Genomic DNA, 17,741 nt, shown 5'->3' with positions numbered 1-17,741 from the left:
AGGAGCAGGAGAGGACAGAGGAAGTCACAGTGCATTTCCATTTCTTGTCCAGTTTCCAGTCCCATGTCAGTAGAGTTGAACCTTGGATGGCCTAGCAACATCCCCATGGAGGTCTGCTTGGCAGAGGGAAGACGCTTGTGTTGGAGGACAGCCTTTTGTAGTTTTCAGCCCACAAACTGTCCATCCCCTCTGACCCCTGTCAGTACTACAATGGGAAGAACAAGATAAAGAAAACTCCCCTTCTCATCAAAAAGACAAGAATTTTATATACAGCAGCCACCAGACGGTGCCTCCTTGGCCAACGTCCAGGCTGGCTACAGAAATTTGTTTGCAACAAAACAAATACAAGCAGCCTTGTGACTCAGACAGTGGGTGGTCTAAGTCCACATACACAGCAGCTTTTCCATGACTGACAAATGTCACAATTAGTGGATGACTGGGGCAATTATTTGAAAGTATCCTTTAAAGAAACCATAAGAGACTCTTAAAAACTGAGAATAAAATGAGGGTTGATCGAGGGGTGGGAGGGAGGGGAAAGTGGTGATGGGCATTGAGGAGAGCACCTGTTGGGATGAGCACTGGGTGTTTTATGGAAACCAATTTGACAATAAATTTCATATTAAAAACAAAAAACAAAACAAACAAACAAAAAAGAGAACATAGGTTAGAGTCACCATTACTGACACATCAGAATGCATATCTCTACTAGATTTTGGATTACATTATAATGTAAAATCATTTAATTGCCAAAATTTATCTACTTTTTCAAAATAGGGTTCTGATTCAAGGGTCCTGATGAGAATTGCCTGTGATACAGTGAGTTATTTTTAAGAGTAGCCAAGAAAAGAATTCAGTTCTTCTGCTGGTTATTCCAGGCTTAATGATTCACCTTTGGTAGATACCATGCTTGAGCTGGATTACACACAAGTTGGCATGTAGTCCAGAAAGTTTTGAACGGATTGTCCCCAGGCCATGTATACTCTCAAGAAAGAATCAACTGGGTATCTTTTGCTAAAAAGTAAGAGATGAATAGGAGAGGAATTAAGTTTCTCGAGATTCTGGAGAAGTCTATGGATATACCCAGGCTTTCCACCACATTCCAAATAGCCTTATCTGAGGCCTCTGTTTCTTACTGATTAGCCTGGAAGTCTTATCTGGAACAATACCTAAGAAAATCCAACATTCTGGAGAACTCTGGGACTTGCAAAGAATATCCACAGTGGTGTAGAAACTCTGCTTTCCAACTGAAACTCTTGGAGTTCTGAGACTTATTTTCAAGTAGAGCAAGGCAAAGAGAAAAGTGTAGATGCAAAGATACAATCACATATATATATTATATATATATATATATATATATATATATATATATATATATACGTGTATATGTATATGGCTAAGCAACATAAAAATAAAGTGAAGGAGGAGAAGCCACAATAAATTTTGAAAGTGAAACACTTAAATCTCAACACAATGGAAGTATTTAGAATAAAGACACATAGAATGCAGTTCAAATGGGTCCTGGAGTAGGGAATACATACGTACATACATACATACATACATACAAATGAGACAGCACCACTTAGTGGTTACAACTTCAGATTCTGAAGTCAGACAGATCTGACTCTGAATCCCAGTTCTGTCATTCATCAGATGTGTAGCCTTTGGAACATAAAATTCCTTCAAGTTTTTTTTATTTATTAAAGAGACTAAGAAACCAATCACACAGATGTTCATAAAGCTTTTTAATGAACTAATGTATGTACATAACTAGGTATGAAGCCTGGCACAGATTAAGTGCTCTATAAATATTGGTGAAAGTTATCTGGAAATAAAGTAGTCAGGATCTGAAGGAAAGTGAAAAGAAGGGGCAATTTATTTGGTGGATAGTAGCAGGAAGTAATTTAGGTATAAGAAATAGTATGGGAAAATGCTGAAAGGTATGATGGCCACATTGCCTGAAAAAAAAAAAATTAGTACACATGACTTGAGAATAGGAGAGATTATCGCTATTGGGATCATCATAGGAAATTCAGGAAAGATCAGCACTGTGTGAAAGTACAAATTATATTTACAAAGGAGAAAGTTCTTTCGCTGAAATCTAGGAGAAATTAACATCTTTTCTCAGATTCTACTTTTGGGTTACTATCAATTCTAAGTTACTTAAAGCTTCAAAAATTTATTTGGCTCTTTTCCTTCTCTTTGCATTTCTTGATGCACAGGTTTTGATCATTTGAGTAACTGTTAACATTCCATCAAAAGTAATTAAATGAAAAAGAGATTAAAAACCAACAAATCTTGACTTGATAAGCGAGCATACTGGTAACCAGGGGAGAGAATAAAGAATCACAGCAACTTCTCCATCCGAAAATATACTCTGACAGCAGAAAAGTTTGATTTTAGATTCTAGTGATGTCTTTAGACACTATGCCTGCAAGTAGGTTCTGCCCCAATGCATACACCTGATTTCATGAAATGAAGACTTTCAGGGATTATAAAGTATAAGCATTGTGCTAAGTAGGGTTAGGGGTGCAAAGGGAAGTGAATAGTGGTGGGGAAGGAACAAACAAATATGGTGCTAGGGAGACAATAAGCAAAATAAAGTTTAAAAAAATCTTAGATGTAAAATAAACATAAACAGAGCTGTGTAGACTGAGTATGGAAAAAAGTCATCCCTGAGGAGTGACATATAACTGATATCTGAATGACAGGAAGAAGCTAGACACTCTAAAATTGGAAGGAATGATGTTCACGGCAGAGAGTTCTAAGGCCTTGGGCAGCAGCCAGCTTTGTGTGTTGGAAAGACAAAGAAAGAAGTATGTCCAAGGTGTACAGAAATAAATTAAAGAAAAAATTATTTATTAGTTAAGACTGTGTATTAGTTAATATTAATTAAACAGAGGGGATTGTGTATTAATTTATTGGAGTCTGCCATAAATTGATGTTGTATAAATTGATCTTATATCAGCTCATTATGGGGCAGGGAATTTATAATAGTATTCTTCCTATTCTATCCCTCCAAACCTTTGTACTATTGTTATCATATACTTTCCTACTGCATATTGATACACACCATAATAATATTTTTTCTTTAAAAATCAGTTGTGCTTCCAATAATTCAGAAAGAGTAAAAAAGAAAATGTCTTATATAATTATCTAAATTTTTACTGAATTCCTGAATCTTTTCTTTTTATGGGTCCAAAGTTTTAACTCATACGATTTTTCATAAGCCTGAAGAACTTCACTTATCTATTGTCGTGTAGCATGCTGACAAAAATTCTCAGCCAGCTAGGAATAGAACATCCTCAAGCAGATAAACACATATAAAAAATGCTACAGGTAACATCATATGTGATGATGAAAAGCCAAATGCTTTATCTGGAGGGTAGGGTACAAGGCATGGATGTTCATTCTTACTCTTTGCTCAACCACTATATTGCAAGTCTTAACCAGTGCAATTAGGCAAGAAAAAAAAAAAGAGACATCCTGATTGAAAAATATAAAGTAAAACTGTCTTGAATCACAGACAGTATGATCTTCTATGTGGAAAAACCAAGGAATCCACATAAAAGATGTGAAAAGTAATAAACGAGTTTAGTAATTTAAAAGATACAACGAATACATACAAAATCAAAAATTGAAATTTGAGTAACATTAAAACAAGGACTACTGGGGCGCCTGGGTGGCGCAGTCGGTTAAGCGTCCGACTTCAGCCAGGTCACGATCTCGCAGTCCGTGAGTTCGAGCCCTGCATCAGGCTCTGGGCTGATGGCTCGGAGCCTGGAGCCTGTTTCCGATTCTGTGTCTCCCTCTCTCTCTGCCCCTCCCCCGTTCATGCTCTGTCTCTCTCTGTCCCAAAAATAAATAAACATTGAAAAAAAAAATTAAAAAAAAAAACAAAAAACAAGGACTACTTAGGTATAAGTCTAACAAAATCTTGCAAGCTTTGTTTGCTGAAAATTATAAACCATGATGAGAAAAATTAATGTCTTAAATATATGGAGAGCTATAGTGATGATCATGAATCATTAAAGGCCTGTGCAATTTACAACCTATATATAAGTTTACCTTGATAAAAATTTTTTTAAAAGAAAGATGAAATAAAAATGTTTTTAGTCAAACAAAAATGAAATAATTCATTACTAGATGAACACTAATGGAAGTACCCAAGGCCATTTTTCAGGCAGAATTAACAGGTGTTGATGAGGATGTAAGCTCATAAGTGCAGCTGCAATGTACATTCATACAATTTTTCAAAACTGTTAGGTCTTATCTGTAAAACCAATGACCCAGCAATTCCATATCTCTCTTGACCTAGGACCATACATTTGTAACGGATTTTGCAACAGAGGATATTTCATTGGCATTTGCAGTTCCCAGAGAATATGGGAGATTTAATACCAAGGTCAGAATATAAGAAGAAGTAAAATCTCTATTTAGATGGTGACACTGATAGACGCTGCCCTGTGATGGAACCCGGGCCTCTGAGCCCAGCTGAGAATCAGGGGGGGTTGGTGAACAGAGGGTGGTGTAAAGGGAGAACTTCAGGCCCCACTAGCACTCTGTGACCTTGCATGCTTGCGCTAGCTACCGCTGTGGCTCCATTAGCATCCATATAGTCACTGCTTCAGACTTGTCTAGTAACTTATTAACACCAGCCAATCCAAGGCTATGGAAATGCCTCTTGGCTGGCTCACTATTTCATTTTAATAAATCTAAGTTTGTTCACGGATAAACCAAAAACCCACCACACTGATTACCGATGGCATCCTTCTACATGCAATGTTTTTACCCAAATTGTTGTCTTTTATTTCTAGCATTTAATCAACATCTACTATGTTCCTAACACTTACCTGGCACAACAGCTGAACACAAAGTTAAGATGGCAACAAAGGCAAAGACACTGAGATGGGTGAGAAAACAATGTATTGTCTGGGGGAATTAAATACAATCCAGTCTCACTGGACGTTAGGCAGTAAAGGAGCTGGGTGAGGATGAAACTAGAAAGGTAGGCCAACCCCAGATTGTGAGGGATTTTGCACATATGCTTGGATTTTCAACTTTTACTAAAGAAGTTGCCATGGGTTTTTACCACTTCATGTGTACTTGTAAAGATTGGAGACTCCAATCACTTTTTTTAAAGCTAAAATGTTTTGAAAGGCAAATACTTGCCAGAGGTTCAGGATTGTCTCTCCATAAATATATTCACATGAGGAATATAAAACTATATTTTGGAAAACAGTTGTGGGATTTCTTCTGCTTAATCTGTGCTTGACACAGAGTCATAAGAAAGGATCCAGTTTCCTCTCATTGGTCCTCGTTCTCATACCATAAGAACTGATCCAGTTACTACCAAGACCATTCTCTACAGACTTCATTATCTACTTCCTTTGCAGGTTTGTGTTGGAAAGTTTTAAAAACTCTATCCAGGGATGCTTTAATGAAAGGAGGAATTAAATCTTTCTAAAAAGTGAAAGGAAAGCGTTTCATTTAATTCCCCTTCTGACTGTGTCATTCACTCCTTTACTGATTCTTCGCCTTCAAGATCTCTATTACATGGACCATTCTCTGTTCTTGCAATCTGTGTATGACCTTTTGTTTCCATTTCTTTTGCAATCTAGATAAGACCTATGGATCATCACTTCAAACTCTTCTGTGTATCCTTTAGTTTTTGCCCCTTTTGTGTTTCTGCCCAGTAAAACCCAAATGAGCATCTTCAGATCCAGGAGGAGAGAGAAAGGAATATGGAAAAACAATTAGATAGGGACCAGACTAGAAGTTGGAAGTCTACCATGATGCTCTACTTGTAATCTAGGCAAGAAATGAGAAGAGTCTGAACCATGGCAGTGGAACATTAAGCACCAGGATCACATTCTAGGGACATTAACAAAGTGGAATTAGAAGACTCTTTTTCTTACTTTTTCAGCTGCATAGTGGCCAGCTGTGTTCACTAAGAATAGTAATAGAGAAAGAGTAGACTTTGGTAAAGAGGATAGACTGCACTGTAGCTAAGAATTTGAAATCCTTGTGAGGCCTCCAAATAGCGCTTTTGAGGAGTTCAGGAGAGATGCTTTGGGATGCATAGGTGACCTATGGGAGTCATCAGCATGTAAGCAGCAATTGGAGCCATGGGGTTTAATTAACCTATAAAAGGAAAATGTGTCGAGAATGAAAAGGAGGTACCCAAGGATCAGAAGAGTCCGTTAAGGAAATGTGTCAAGAAGCTAAGGGGAAAGAGGGAATCACAAAACTGAGTAATGAGAAGAAACAAATGCTACAGAGAGCTCAAGAAAGATAAGAATAGAAAATGTCTTTTGGATTTAACAAAGAAGAGTTCATTATTGACTCAGCCAAAATATGTAATCATATTTGAGGGTGGAAACCATGCTTGGAATAGTTTGAGAAGTACATATGATGTGATAAAATAGAGAACTCTTAGATTGCTATTCAGTAACTCTGGCTATAAATGGAAAGACAAGAGGAGGACAATGCATGGATGAAGCAGTATTCTAAAGGTGGCAACAATCTGAGCCATGTTTGGATGTTGATGGGAAAGAACTGGAAGATAAGGAGAGATGGAATATTTAGGAGAAGTTGGGGAAACAGATGGAGTGAGAACTGTGAGCGGTGAGTGGGGAATGGGAGCCAGAGTATGGGCAGGAAGGTTAATTTAAGACTGAACAAGATTTCCCTGTTGTTTTATTTATTTATTTATTTATTTATTTATTTATTTTAAATTTTTTAACGTTTATTTATTTTTGAGACACAGAGAGACAGAGCATGAACGGGGGAAGGGCAGAGAGAGAGGGAGACACAGAATCGGAAGCAGGCTCCAGGCTCTGAGCCATCAGCCCAGAGCCTGATGCGGGGCTCGAACTCACGGGCTGTGAGATCGTGACCTGAGCCTAAGTCGGACGCTTAGCCAACTGAGCCACCCAGGTGCCCCTCCCTGTTGTTTTAATTTAAAAGGTCAGAATTAAGGGTGAAAACAGGGTCTGGATTGGGAGCAGGAAGTAGTTGGAATTTCTTTCCAGGGGCACTTATTTCTGATATCAATTTTTTTAAGGAAGTAAAGGGAGAAAGTCTATGTCAAGAGCCAAAAAGAGACTAGGGCAGAGGAGAAGGAAAATGAAGATGAGGACCCAACTAAGATTGGTGACTGTACATGTGTTATTTCAGATTGTCAATCTTGCCTTCATAATAGAATCACCTGGAGAACTTTTAAAAATGCTTATTCCCAGTGTTTCACCCAAGAGATACTGATTATTCTGGGCAGAAGCATTTTTGAAAGCTCCCTAGGTGCTTCGAATTACAGCCACAGTTGAGAGAGTATTGCTCTGATCCCTTTGGTTTTGTGAGCTTGCCATAGCAGGGATCAACAGTCTGGGTATAAGGCAGAGAAGGCAGGTGGCCAAACTGTTCAGGGTTGCAGATCTGCTGGGCAGTTTCAGAGGAAGGACAAAGGAAAGGCACTGGAGAGGTGGTCTGTAGAATCTAGGCTGAGACAAGAAAATGGAGACATGAGGTAGTACAAAAACTACAAGAAAATAGAGTAGCCAAGAAATGGTGAAGATGTGGAAAAAATAAGACGGGGATTGATCTGGACTCAATGAAGAAAGGAGCATCCCCTTTCAACTTTCTGATGATCTGAAGCCACTCCTTGGGTAACATGCCCTTAAAAGTACTTTTTAAGGGGCACCTGAGTAGTTCAGTCAGTTAACCATCTGACTTCAGCTCAGGTCATGATCTCGCAGTTTGTGAGTTCGAGCCCCGCGTCGGGCTCTGTGCTGACAGCTCAGAGCCTGGAGTCCGCTTCTGATTCCGTGTCTCCCTCTCTCTGCACCTCCCTGGCTTGCGCTCTCTCTCTTTCTCAAACACAAACATTAAAAAAAAAAAAAGAAAGAAAGTACTTTTTACTACATTTCAGTGCAAGACTACAACAAACAGAAAATAGAGTTTATTGAGAAGTAGAAATGAGGTCAATGCTTATAGTATGGAGGAGCAGGAAGCATAGATAGTGGAGAAGAATTCTCCATTAAAATATATCTCTATATATGTGTATACAGTTTCTTATTCCTCATGTATCAATCTAAGTTTATTAGTAACTAAGAATATTTAGCAACTAAGGAAGTGATTAGAATCTTCAATTTAGTGGGTGTTAGGGAGTAGTATGATTTTGAGATAATCCCTCCTCTGGAAGTAGAGACATGAATAATGCTTTTCTCTAAACAAAGGATGTGATTAGTATAATTTAGTGACCCCGCTGTATTATTATTAAGTTATTAGAATGATCTTAAGTCATCTGCATATAGTGTAAGGTTTTAAACAATAGAGGCCCCAGAATGGGATGAATGATAAACAAGGCATAAACAGACCTCGAAGCAAAACCCATTTACTGTATATTTCTGTGAGAATCTTGGACAAAAATGTAAACTATTCTCTCTTTTTAAAATTTATTTATTTATTTTGAGAGAGAGTGAATGGGGAAGGGACGGGGGTGGGGGGGAGGAGAGAGAATTCCAAGCAGGCTCCAGCTCTGTCAGTACAGAGCCCAACATGAGACTCAAACTCATGAAATGTGAGAATCAAGACCTGAGCCAAGATCAAGAGTCAGAGGCTTAACCAACTGAGCCACCCAGGTACCCCCAATTAGCAATAATCGCGCCTCGGATAAACCTCATTGGCTACGATACTGCCACTGCGCAAAGCTGCCCAGGTACCCCCAAAATATGAATTATTCTTAACTGATGAAGTGACAGTAAGATGGGGAAAGGAACCAGAGGCCTTTAGATCCTGCAGCAATACAAATGAGGGCTTGATGATGGCCAAGAGAAGAGAAAGAAAAACGAGTTCTAAGGATGCTCCTGTTAATTCACAAGTAGTCCTAGAGAAAAGACTGAACGTTATTCATTGGAATTTTTCCCCATTGTTCTCTCTCATTAAAACTGGATCTGTTTTGTCTCCCTGTGAGACTGTTTGAAATGTAGATTCTGATGTCCTTTGAACTTTGTTCTTTGATAAAAGTTGGGCAAAAAACACAGGCCACACACAACTGTGGACCTGAGATGTGAGACTCGTGACAGTTCTGGAGACGGCTTCCTGCCCTATGCCGAAAAAAGAAGACAAATGTTCAAACTGACTAGGAGGGAAAATATTTCCTTGGTTAGTCATTAATATTTACTAAGAGGCATCAATGAACTGCAAGCTTCCGAGATTCGAGGAATATTTAGAAAGTTCCCTTTTCCCATCTCCATTAGGCTGGCAGGACAGAAGGACACAGCCACCTGGACTTGGTCTCCATCAGGACATTTCACCTATATGGTTTCTGGAAAAAAAGCAGTTTTTCTGCAGGTTTGTCCTCAAACAATAGGGCTTTGGGGTAGGCTAAAAGTGAACATATGCCAAATTAGGGAGAAGATGATGGGGTTTTGTTTTCTTCACTCTAGATTTCCCTCTATGACTTTTTTCTTCCTTCTTGAAAATTATGGACTATAAATCCAGGCCTTTATGATTCAGAGTTCTCTTTGATTTGAACACTTTTATAAAGGGGATAGTTTCAAATGGTTGAGGTCTGTGTTCCTTTTTTCTTCCCAATTTACTCTCCGAGTCTGAGTAAATTTATGGCGCCTCTCTATTACAACTACCTGGCTTGTGTGGCATTCATGTTACCCAGATCACTCTTCTTTCATAACTGAAATACATAAAAACTAAAATAGGGCTCAAGGGGTTTCAGTTGAACCCCATATATTTGAAGGGAATTATTAAGCACAGAATGTAAAGCCTATCCTGTTCTCAGGGGTCTGATGTGACAGCAAAACAGATTCAAGAAGAATAATGCTCTTCACCTCTAATCTGAAACAATGTAGGGAGCCGATCCATTGAGCTCCATTTGGGAAGAAGACAGAGGTTGGGATCCGGACTAAGGCACCTCAAGCACCTCTGACCCAGGAAGTGAAGTAATGATGAGGTGATACGTAATAATAGGAGGGCAGGGAGTATAAGCTGCATGACTAGGTCCCCAGGGAGAAGTGAACAGAACTCTCCCTTCTTTTGCCAAACATACCAAGAAAAGGTACATTGGATTATTTGAATGTTAATGTACCCAAGAAGCAAACACAAAAGTAAGGGTGTGGTATGTTTAATTTCTAGGTAGCTGCCAGAAACATTGTTCAGTATAATCACTCTCTGACTCGACACAATTAATCTAGTAATTGGGAAATTTTCTTACTTTGCCAGAGAAAAATGATTTTAATAAGGAACCCAACCACCCCAGTCAAAATTTGCTGTATTTTGAGCGTTCACATCATCCTTGGACTTTTATCTTCATAGGTTTTAGCGAAGTTGTTGAATCACATGGAAATAAGGACATAAACCACAAAACCGTGTGATTATTCATAGAGTTAACCATCTTTTTCTCTTGGTGCCGCTGTTTTAACGGCAAGAACCAAATGATACTTCATGTCATTGAAAAGTAGGGACGACTATACCCCTATTGGAGTAGCTAAAATGGAAAATAGTGACAATACCCAATGCTGGCAAGGGTGCAGAGAAAGTGGGTCTCTCATACATTCCTGGTGGGAATGTGAAATTGTACAGCCATTCTGGAAAGTAGTTTGAGTTTCTCGAAAATGAAACAGACATGAACAATCACACTCCTGGGTATTTGTCTCAGAGAAATGAAAACAATATCCACACAATGGCTTATTCATAAATGTTCATAGCAGCTTTATAGGTAACAGTGAAAAACTGCAAACAACCCAGATGTCCCTCCATGTAACAACAGGTAAACAAACTGTGGCATATTCATAGCATGGAATACTACTCAGCAATAAAAGGGAATGAACTGTTAACACACACCACAGCATGCATAGATCTCAAGGGAATTGTGCTGAGGGAAAAAAGTCAATCTCGAAAGGTCACTTACTGTGTGATTCCATTTATATAATATTCTCAAAATGATAAAATTACAGAGATCGAGAATAGATCAGTGATTGCCAGGCATTAGACAGGAGCGGAGTGGGGGAGGGTGGATATGATTATAAAAGAGTAATGCAAGGGAGATCTTTTTTAGTGATGGAACAGTTATCTATCATGATTGTGGTGGTGGCTACATGAATGTACACATGTGATTGAAATGCATAGAACTACACACACACACACACACACACACACGTACAGGTAAACCTGGTGAGATCTGAATAAGGTATGTGAATTACAACAATGTTATTTTCCTAGCTTTGATATTGTACTATAGTTAATGTAAGACATCACCATTGGGAGAAATTGGATGAAAAGTACATGGTGCCTCTGATATTTTGGCAACTTTCTGTGAATCTATAGTCCATTTACAATAAAAACTTAAAAAAATGGAGAATAACGTCAAGATGAGGCTACCATTTGAAAAATTATATGAAAAATTTGAGACCGTATTTTGGGAGATAACAAAGCCAAAGTGACAACTTGTAGATATGTTGTAGCTATAAAACTGGAAATTATTCCCAAACGGATTTCTCTGTATGAACACTGTATTTGTGTGTTTCTGGAAACTGACTCAATGTGTTTATTGACACTTCTTCTATCTGTGAAATGTCTGTTTTTCCTAATGAAAAGTGTTCCAGAAAACCAAGCAATGACATATATGGCTGTACAACTTCAAGATGCGATTCTATTGTTTGCTTTGTACCTTTGCCACATCCACTTTCTGAAGACATGCATCAGTTGATAATAGCCACTGGGGGTCAGACTTCCACATGGCCCTTACCAAACATATGATTTCATACCCAGTGCAACTGCAGGAGCCCAGACCCACAGATTAACAGAACTCAAACCTTCCTTCCTACTTGTAAGCTCACCAAAACAGACAGAGATATATATGTTCCTAGTAATTACCCAATTCAGAACGCAAACATATCCAGTGATTGTGGAAGAGATACCAGAATAGTTTTATATAAATCTTGGTTAAATACATCACAGTTAATGAGGAATTCAGCAGCAGGCTAATGTTTTCTCTAAGCTGTGGATGAGATACAACCTTCCTTTCTACGATCTGGAGAAGAAGCCCCTGCCCTGGGCTGGAAGATAATATTATCACTTTAGAAGCCCCACATGGCCCTGGCCATGCCCCTCACCATAGGACAAGAATCCCAGTTCTTTTCCAAATGGCTGCAGAAATCCTAAATTTCTTCCCAATAGCTAGTTATCACAGAGTGTAATTTTGGGCAACAATGAGCAGAAGATAGTTTGGAAAGAGGCCTTAACAAAGAGGGGAGATTTGCTTCCTAGAGTTATGGACAATGGAGCAAAGTTTAAAAGGGGGACTACTATGAATCACAAAAGATAGAAGAAGAGAAATAAACCAAGATTGGAATTGTCTGATTCTGGAAGTGGGTTTGAATTCTTTGAGTTCGAACAACGCGTCACTGAATCTAATTGCCAGGACATGACACAAAAATGACAATAGCTGAGCTTCTGCCTTGCAATGTGATGATGACAGGGGCAGGATCCAAACCTACACCATGCACACTGATCCAGAAAAGGTGTTGGTAATCACTTGCATTGCTAGCACTGCCTCCAGTTGGCTTTTCTCCAGAAGATAGAGGTATATGAGGTCACAAGGGGACCTCCTCTGTTATTGCCTTTACAAAACCAATTACTCAAACCCCCACACAGAGAGAGAAGTGATTATATCTTCCTAGGGACTAGGTAAGGAATTCCCAAGTGGGTCGATGTCACAAATCAGGCAGGCATCATTTGGTCTCGGGGCTTCAATGACTATATCCTTTTTTTCTCTTACTATATGTGTTTGTGTGTGTGTATTAAGTTTATTTATGTATTCTGAGAGAGAGAGAGAGAGAAAGAGAGAGAGAGAGAGAGAGAGAGAGAGAGAGAGTGAGTGGGGGAGGGGCAGAGAGAGAAGGGGAGAGAGAGAACCTTAAGCAGTCTTTGTGCTGTCAGCTCAGAGCCCGATGCAGGGCTTGAATGCACGAACTGTGATATCATGGCCTGAGCCCAAATGAAGAGTCGGTCACTTAATTGGCTGAGCCACCCAGGTGTGCCTCTCTTATAATATTTTTAAATGACATCTAGACTCTGGGACATACGTGTAACTGAAATAGTTCCAGAGACTGATGCCACCTGTTCTCACACTTTGAGAGTCCAGTTTAGTTTGTTCCATGGGATTTCTAAGATTCCTTAGTGTCTCCTTTGCAAACTTTGATATTCTTGCTTTCCAAGGTGAGCTGTGATGTCATCGCGTAGGACTGAAGATCACTAAGCCAACAATCTAGCCCAGATTAAAAGAATTTTCCTGAGTGGCAAGATGCACATCTTGCATCAAATGGCAATAAATATGGTCGTGCACTTAGTGAAGCAATAACAATTAAACCTGTCAACTTTAACTGAGGTTGAGAAAACAAAAGACGTTCCAGTTTACAGTGGCTTCATGCCAGGAGACTGCTGAGACCGGAGAAGAATCAGACTGCAGACTGAAGAATGCTATCTTCTAAGAAGAATGTGCTAATGAAAAATTTTCAGGAACAGCAGCCTTCTCAAGTTTTCTTCCAGAATGTTAATCAGCCAGGACCTCAAAGTATTCCTGGTCAGTGAGTATTCTCTGGCAGGTGCAGGGGACAGGAACACACAAAATCTCCCCTGAGCCAATTTAGAGGGAATAAAATCTGATGTGATATGCTGGCTGTTAACTTTTTTCAATAACTATAAATTAGCTGGTTATCGATGAAAGATTGAAATATCACCTAGACCTTTGAGGATATAAGTATAGCTTATGAAGGAGGCAGGGGCAAAAAGGAAGAATAATGCTGCCCCGAGAATGAACTTGAGGTTTTCTGGCCTACTGCAAGATTAAATAAATGTTCTTTGCTGTTGGCAAAAAAGTTAATTTTAGGTCTCCACTTCTATGAGTTGGTATCAGTCTCGTCTTAAGTCATTTCTTTTGATCAAAATCCTAGCTCTAAATATTATTTTGAGGAGTCAGGTGAAAGATTATGATTCTCAATAACCTATTTATACAGCAATGTCTCCAAAAGTTCTGACAGCGTAAGCAAGGATGATGGAGTCAAGCTCACATACAGCAGCAAGAGGAAAAAGCCACTTTATCCAAACCTACTGTATCTGAAGCCAAACACTGAGTTATAAGGCTCAATGTCTCATGTGTATAGTCCCCTGGATTCAGACAGGTAAACACCTCAGTTTCTGACATAAAGTCTCCTATCCTATGTGAACAGTTGTTCAATATCTTTGAGGGCACCAGAGAGTTGCTGGGTTGTGGCAAAGCCATGCAGTAGTGGATCCAAACAGGGACTTTGCTTCCAGAAGGATCTGAGTGCTGTTCACTTAACATCATGCATAGGCTACTCAGATTTCTGATGCTCGGTTCCAAATCTGGAACCGAAAGACTCACATGTCTTCAGTAGAGTTGTTATGATAATTGAGGAAAACGTAAGAGCTGCTACATAGTAGGGGTTCCATGGATGGTAGCTATTATCCCCTGAGCATGTTGAATGAATGCCCTTGAAGAGGGATCAGGCTTGAACATGAATTCTGGGAAATGATTGTGGGGAAGCCTCACGTCATGAACTCAATTTGCTAGCTTCACCGTGAGAAGCACTTCCAAAATCTCAGAAGTCCCTGCAATCTTTTTTCTTGATAGTGTCTAAGCCAGGAGTATGAGTTCCCTTTCAAGAAGTGCTGTTTTCTCTTCATGAAATGGTTGGTTGAGAAGCATCAGGAAGCTGGCAACAAGTGGAAGTTGAAACTGAAGTCACTGGAGGTTTCTTTGATGCTAAGGGCTTGCAGTACACTCTTGTCTCCGCTGTGGTTGGTTTTCCTGCTACGTGCCGCTTCCCAGCGTGACTCTTGTCTTCTCTCCCTCTTACCTTCATGGAAACTAATGTGACCTTGAAATGTTTATGTGCCATTTCTCTTCTGGTTCGATGTTATGCAGTGTCTGTGGAGAATTAGAGGTAACACTAATTCATCTTTCATTCCTCACTTTTTGTCCTGCAAACTTGATAACTGTTTCCTTCCTAGGAAAGATAAAATTCCAGAGCCTCTCCTCCTGTTGAACTCCATTCTCCTTTCACTTCTGAACAGTGAACCGCCTCGTAATTATTATTCTTCACATGAAACTCTCCTGTTAGACTTCCTGTTCTTTTATTTGTTCTTGTGGATAAGAGGATGAAATGTGAGCTGGAAGATAATATTATAAAGTCCATTTTCATCTGAATGAACAAGGCACCAAAAGAGTTCTAATTAAGGCTTTGGGGTCAGGCTGGGGATCGGGGGAGGAGGATGTGTGTGTGTGTGTGTGTGTGTGTGTGTGTATACATACACAGAGATGGAGAGGGAGAGAGAGAGAGAGAGAGAGAGAGAGAGAGAGCTCTTTAGTAGGAGGCTACAGGACTCTGGCCTTAATTTTGTCTTATGTAGAGTATTTGAGTGAACACAGAGAAGATATCAAGTTTTGTGATGAACCAAAATGTGGAGAGATAATTAAGGTAAAAATTGAAAGAAGAAAAAGGAAAATTATTTCAGCATATTAGAGTTGTGGACAAATGCCAAGGGAACAGAAGTTAATGGGAATGAAAATGAATGCAAAACCATGCATTTGATATTAAAAAGCAGTTGGTTATAGTATGAGAAAATTAAACAATGTTTTTTTTTTTTTAAAAACCTGCAATGATGGTTATATGTCAAAGGGACACTGGAGCTAACAGAGAAAGCTCACAATGGCAAAGCTGGACCAATATGAGCAACATGATAAATAAATAGTATTGGATTATAACCCAAATATAAAATAGTACTATATAAACTCAAATATAAAATAGTATAAATATAAAATATTTATAAAATAAATATACACAAGTCCACATTTATATAAATAAATGATTGAATAAATCACTCTGAGGGAAGAGAAATCTCCTGTATAGAAGAATTCCAAATATTTAGATACTCTACCTTCAGGGTAAAGTATAACTCTTTACTCCTTAAGTATAGGTTGTGCCCAGTGCTTCATTCAAGAGTATAGTATGAAAAGGAAGAAATAAAAGGTAACTGTGTAGGAGAAATCTGATCAGCCAGGTAACCAAGTGATAAGTCAATAGTGATATGTCATGTTGATAGTATGTATTCTTGTTTGTTTATTTAGTCATTCATTCCTTTATTTATTTTGAGAGAGAGAGAGAGAGAGAGAGAGAGAGTAGGAGGGACAGAGGGAGAGAGAGAGAATCCCAAGCAGACTCTACGCTCACCACGGAGTCCGATGTGGGGCTCTACCTCGCCACCACGAGATCATGACCTGAGCCGATATCAAGAAGAGCCTTACCCACTGAGCCACCCAGGCGCCCCAGTACGTATGTATTCTTGATACGTGTGATGCGGATGGCAGTTTACCTCGATGGTCTTTGTCCACAGAACACATAACCCCAGGCTAATCACAAGACCATCTGACAAATCCTTATGGAGGGGCATTCTACAAAACACCTAATCAGAACTCTTCAACACTTTTAAGAGCATCAAAAACAAGGAAGATCTGAGAAACTGTCAGAGCCAGGAGGAGTCTAAGGGAGATGATAATTAAATGTGATGTAGTATCTTGGATGGGATCCTGCAACAGAAAAAGGACCTTTGGGAAAAATGAAGGAAATTTGAATAAAGCACAAACTTTAGTTAATAACTGCTTAGTTAATAACAGTGTGCCAGTATTAATTCATTAGTTGTGACAAGTGTACTGTACTAATATGAGAACTCTTAGTACTGTCATTGCAGTTTTTCTGTAAGTCTATACTATTCTAAAATAAATGGTTTATTTCATAAAAAGTAATGGAAAAGGTGGAGGATCAATTAGATTTTAATTTGTGGCAGAATATGTGAGAAATATTTGGGAATGTTGACCAAGGTAAACTTTAATGGATGACAAAGTAGCAGAATTTTGTTCAAACTACCAGAAACAATAGTCCCATCCTTTTGTGTGTTCTTGGTGAGATGAAAGTCTGGAGTATTATATTTGATTTTGAGAGTTATAGAACTCTACTGTTAAAATATGGTATGCCTAGACAAAGTCAGTAGGAAAGATAAAGTTTTAAACATTATTTCAAAAAAGAAATGTTGTCAGGGCACCTGGGTGCCTCAGTTGGTTGAGCTTCCAACTTCGGCTCAGGTCATGATCTCACGGTCTGCAAGTTCGAGCCCCGCATCGGGCTCTGTGCTGACAGCTCAGAGCCTGGAGCCTGCTTTGGATTCTGTGTCTCCTTCTCTCTCTGACCCTCCCCCATTCATGCTCCGTCTCTTTCTGTCTCAAAAATAAATAAACATTAAAAAAAAAGAAATGTTGTCTTAGTGTGGGATCCCCATGAAAACAGAGCGGAGCCTCAAACCAGGACTTATGAGCAGGTAGGGTTTTGTTTGTTTTTTTTTGTTTTTTTTTTTTTTTTTTTGAGAAATGATTCCATGAAACAGAAACGAGATTTAGGAGAATAAGGGAAAGAAAGAAAGTTATGAGATGCTTTCTTGCTGTGGGCAACTGGAGCTCACTTCCACTGGACCCTTATGGAAAGCCATGTGGAATGTGCCCATAATTTTCCCTTGAGGGACAAAAGTAAGCATTTATAATGTGCTGGCATCCCCTGTTGGCTAAATGCTGCCCCAGGCACGCTTCCTCCCAGATTGTGCCTGTGGGCTCATGGTGGTGTCATGGAAGTGCCAGGGTGGGGAACGAGAGCCATGCA

The 17,741-nt window shown here is 39.2% G+C and overlaps 1 long non-coding RNA gene and 1 pseudogene across 3 annotated transcripts in view; one reads left to right on the top strand and one right to left on the bottom strand.

Annotated features, from left to right (window-relative positions):
• The window catches only part of LOC125163315 (uncharacterized), a 215,990-nt gene that overhangs the window by 168,100 nt on the left and 30,149 nt on the right, over positions 1-17,741 (top strand). The window contains exon 5 of one of the 3 annotated variants that reach the window (XR_007151399.1): positions 13,231-13,768. The exons of the other annotated variants lie outside the window; for them this stretch is intronic. This is a non-coding gene — a long non-coding RNA (uncharacterized LOC125163315). Of the gene's footprint in view, positions 1-13,230; positions 13,769-17,741 lie in introns of those variants that run through there. 3 annotated transcript variants of the gene reach the window in all.
• On the bottom strand, positions 8,534-8,707 carry LOC125165125 (uncharacterized; annotated as a pseudogene).

This window comes from Prionailurus viverrinus, chromosome B1 (genome assembly GCF_022837055.1).
Source record: "Prionailurus viverrinus isolate Anna chromosome B1, UM_Priviv_1.0, whole genome shotgun sequence".
Classification (NCBI taxonomy): domain Eukaryota; kingdom Metazoa; phylum Chordata; class Mammalia; order Carnivora; family Felidae; genus Prionailurus; species Prionailurus viverrinus.
This window is presented reverse-complemented; position numbering and strand designations above follow the sequence as displayed.